Source organism: Tympanuchus pallidicinctus, unplaced genomic scaffold, assembly GCF_026119805.1.
Source record: "Tympanuchus pallidicinctus isolate F22 unplaced genomic scaffold, pur_lepc_1.0 scaffold31, whole genome shotgun sequence".
Lineage (NCBI taxonomy): Eukaryota > Metazoa > Chordata > Aves > Galliformes > Phasianidae > Tympanuchus > Tympanuchus pallidicinctus.
Window position 1 is genome coordinate 1,620,877 of NW_026294749.1, and position 4,999 is coordinate 1,625,875.

Consider the following 4,999-nt stretch of genomic DNA (forward strand, 5'->3'; position numbering starts at 1 on the left):
CGGTGCAGCTCTTTGGAGGCATCCACATTCCATATGTGTCATTCTTCCAGTATAGATTTTGTTTGGCTGAAGATGTACTCGCCCTTCTTTTTGCTAGAAACTTTCAGCAGGAATCAGTGACTTGGAAATGTGGCTGCTGAACCTGCCTGGTTCCTTTCCCAGCACTTACATTGGATGCACTCCTCTGTGTCTCCCTCATCCTTTGCCTTTTGGGCTGGTCTGTACCCTCACCTGTGAGAGTCTTTGAAACATCAGCCTCCACAGGACAGCCTCCAGCATTTCCATTCTAGAAACAGACACTTTTTATTCTGATATTTAAATACTTTGTGCACACACAGAAGTGTGCCTGCTGTGCATTTGAGTATGACTGTTCGAAATATTATTTTGTGACCTTGGAAATCTTTCCTATCTCCCAAAAGCTGAGAAATTTCCATGGCTTCAGGTGCAGCTGCAGAGGTGGAGGCATGATGACATGGGATCCTTTGTGTTGTTCCGCTGGGCCTGTCACACCTTCCCTTTAAGTGTGCTGCATGGGAACTGGGGTGGGGACAGGGAAGAAGCTGAAGAATTTAGTAGGTGACAAGGTTTCATTTCAGCTTGAACCTTTGCTGAGGTATCAATGAGCTCGTTAATCCAGGCATTGGTCACCTCAGGTGAAATTTCAAAGTTCATCACAGTTTCAGTGCACTGACAGATGGCTCTGCGGAACTGATACGTGGTGTTTCAGAGCAGTGCTACAGCGCCTTCCTCACAGCAGGGTGGGCTGGCGAGCGCTCCATGCTGCACACAGCTTGAGGGGGGCCTGAGCAGTGTGAGGAAAGCTCCCCAGCACTCTTGTCCTAAGGATGACTGCGTGACTCATCTTGGAGATCATCAGGCTGGTCTCAGAAGCACGAACAAATATTCAAAGTTAAAAATTCACCACAATGTTTGTATTTCCTTCCAGAACTATGTGGGCATTGTTATCACCACAGAGGCTGGTGATAACGTATCAGCTCAATCCATGCTTGCCTGTACTTCAAATGCTCGGCACCATCGCAGCGGCAAGCTGTGAGCTTTTACTCCTTTGAACGTAGCAAAAGTTTCTGAGAGGCATTCAGCACTGCTGCGTTCTTGTGGGATTGCCAGAAGCGCGTTTGATGTGACCCACATTGCTCCGCCACGACGTTTTGAAGCACACACGCTGTGCAGATTGGGCAACCATCCGCTGTCCAAACATGCGCTGCACAGGAAGAAGGCAGTTTCAAGTTGACGGTGTTATTTGTGTTTGGGTTTCTGGAGGGTAAATAATACAGCTTTTTGATGGATTCATTTTAATAGGCAGAATCCAGGACTGAAATTAGACTCTATGCTAAACATGTGCAGGCATGTATTTATTTTTTTTTCTCTTTTGCTCTGCTAGCAAGCTCACACCCTGCACCATACGGCAGGGCCTCTCCCTGCACTGGGCGGTGGAGCAGCCAGTACACCCCTCCTCCCTGGTTCCCTGCATGGCTTGCTGCTGCCCTGGCAGCTTTGCAGGTGCTCTGGGCTTCTCACCTGTCCCAGCTGAGAAACAGGTTCTCCTATTTACAGAGCTTGTGTGTAGTTCAGAGCTTGGAATCCCAACCAACATTTTCTACGCTGAGTGGAGGAAAAGCCCTGACCTAGATCCAACAGATTTCCCCAATCCTTTGCCAATATGCAAAGCACTTCCACAGCATTTCTCTGTAGGATGAAGAGAGATCCTCTGAAACAAGCATGTAAAAGCTTTCAGTTTTGCATCTCTGCCCAGAATTGCTTTGTGTCCACGTGGGACATGGTTACTGGAAATGGTGGGGGTGGGTTGGCAGTTGGACTTGATGATCTCAGTGATCTTTTTATGAAGACCCAAGCTTGCACACAGCCCCTATCCCACCCCCACCCCCCCTGCTGGGGAAGTGGAGCCCAAGTCCTGCCTGTGCCCAAGGCACCGTGCTGCTGGGTCACAGTTGCCCAGATGTGCAGCTGGGGCCTCAGCCAGACCATTTGCTTCCTTACTGCTCTCTGGTTCTCAGCACCCGCAAACCAAAGCACAAAAGCCAGTTTGCAGATGTGACACTTGTGAAAAACATCAAAACCGAAGCCCCTGTTCATCCCGTCCATCCTGTGTAGATCTTACGACACAGGACTGCCTGCTGAACTTCCTTGACGTATTTTTCACCTGTAATTTCCACTTCTCTCACTAGGATGGAGGTAAGAAGAGATCCATCCTGACCACGGCACTGCTAATTTATCAACTGCTGTCACTGTCTGTTCTTCTGAGGGCTTCACAAAGAAAGGGATCCTGACATTGATCAGTTTTTCAATTCTGTTGTAGCTCTAAGGCTGCCCATTGTTTTCCATCTCTTCTGAAGGCAGAGCATCACAAGGGATGGCCCCGGTGAGGCTTGCACCCCATAAGGGTGGAAAGAAACAGGACACACTTAGACACCATCTGAAGTTCAAAACTTTCAGATTTCAAGCATTTCAATTTTATTCAAAATAGATATTTTGCAAAGATAGCTGAAAAAAAAACCACAACTATTCTATAATTGAAAGTATGTTTTCTGTGAAAGAAAAGCTGACAGTTTGGGAGTAAATTTTTAGCTTTTACTTGCACTACATAGAACAATACAAGCAATAAATGTAAATGCTTTTTTTTTTAAAGTGATAGCACTTTCTATCCATTCCATAGTTTGTATTTCCAAGCATTCACTTTTCAGTTTCTAGCTATTTACTGCAGTACATGATTAGGACTATAAAGCACCCAGTAGTGGCTTCTGTGGGTTTTGGCTTAGAAACATTACATTTAACTCAGAGGAAAATGTCTGAATTTTTCAAAAAGAGGCTGTTCTCACATACTGGGGAGAAAAAAAAAAGAGAGAAATTCCAGCCTGAACAGCACATACTTCAGGCAAGATTAGAGATCAGAGTGCAGAAATGCTGCAGCTGCTGTGCAGCACAGAGCTCCCTGGAGCAGCTCTGCACAGAGCACTGTGCTCAGCACCTCCCCAGGCCCAGGATAAGGCGTCCAACTGCTTACAGCAGCCAGCTTGATCCTGTAAACCTGTGGTTAGAGAGCAGCTGGCAGATAAACACTGCTCATAGCTTTGGTAGTGCGCTAAACGTGAAAAGGGGAAGAGCCTTAATAAAACTGTTCTGTTTAAAGAGAAGCATTTCCTTGTGTATCTCAAATATGAATGCTTGAAAATGTGCTGGCCGGCCCACGGCTGCAAGCTAACCACAGTGGCGGAGATGGCTCAGGCAGAAGGATCCATCCATGAGAGCAGAACCACCCTCAGCAGCCAGGGACCCGCAGCACTGAGGCCTCCCAAAGCAACCAGCCAAGGAAGCCTTAGGCACAGCCCTCCAGACAGATCTGACACATGGCCTCCTGCCTGTCCCCATGTTTGTTTCTGTTTGGCAGCAGAGCTGCGGCCTGTTTTGCCCCACATCCCGCTATGGAGAGCCAGACTCGCATCAGGTGAGCAGTGCCCTAGTGGCCACATGGCGCCTGGACCCAGAACAGGCATTGAGGCCTGCTGGGCACACACTGGGCTGAATGCTCACAGAGGACACTAAGGGCGTATGAAGTGTAGATAGGAGCTTTAGGAAGATTAAACAGGTCTGGCTTCACAGCCTCTGGATATCATACACAGGTAGAGAGATCACAGCTTTCTTTTGCTGCGCAGATGGATGTTCCGTATCAGCTACAAGAGAGAAATCCCAGCCCCTACTTTGGTGCCTCCCTGCCTCTTCCAAGCAGAGACCACAGCGGTACAAGTAAATAAAAGGTGTTTTAATCTCCTTCATCTTCCGTGTTTGCATTTATTTATTTGCAAACGTAGAGCAAAACAGAATCATAGAATCACAGAAGGGCTCAGGTTGGAAGAGACCCTAAAGCTCACCCAGCCCCAGCCCCGTCTGCTGTGGTCAGGGCTGCCCAGGGCCCCATCCAACCTGGCCTTGAGTGCCTCCAGGGATGGGGCACCACAGCTTCTCTGGGCAGCTGTGCCAGGGCCTCACCGCCCTCCGAGTGAAGAATTTCCTCCTAAACATCTCACCTAAATCTCCCTCCTTTTAGTTTAAAGACATTTGCTCTCATCCTATCGCTATAAGACCATGTAAAAGTCAGTCCCTCTGCTGTTTATAAGCTCTCTTCAATTTCTGGAAGGCCACAGTGAGGTATCTCTAGAGCCATCTCTTCTGCAGACTGAACAAGCCCAGCTCCCTCAGTGTCGGCATAGGAGAAATGCTCCAGTCCTATGATCATCTTCACGGCCCTCCTCTGGACCCTCTCCAACAGCTCTGCATCCTTCCGGTACTGGAGGCCCCAGGGCTGGACGCAGCACTCCAGATGGGGCTCACTAGGGCAGAAGAGAAGGAGACACTCAGCTCCCACTCCCTGCTGGCCAGTCCTCTTCCGATGCAGCTCAGGATACTGTCAGCCTTCTGGGCTGCAAGAGCACGCTGCTGGCTTGCATCCAGATTAACTTTTTCTCATTTTCCTGGCCAATGGTTAAATCTAAACACACAGATGAAAGCATCTCTTTCTCCTTCACTCAGTCAGAAGCACACTCCTCGCTCTTTTCACTCCAGCACGTGAGCGTGGCAGATGGGGCTGCACGGCATGAAGGCTGGGCGGCTGCGTGAGGGCAGGAGGGTAAGGGATAGCAGAAGCACAGCGGAATCCTGAACTACCACAGAAACATAGAACACCCCGAGCGGAAGAGATCATACGAGTTGAAATCCTGCCGAGAGAGATGTCCTCGTGCCCAGAGGTGCTGCGGAGGACACGGCAGCACCGCCCCAGAGCGCAGTGGGCAGCAGGAGGCAGGTGGGCGCCCCGCCGAGAGCCGTGCCCGTGGGCAGGAGCGAGGCCGGGGCACGGTGACTAAAAGGGGGTGGAGAGAGGAAAGGGAGGGACGAGAAGGGGGGGAGGGGGGAGAATAAATAAATAACCAGGGGAAAAAAAAAAAAAACCTGCATGTCAAGTCTG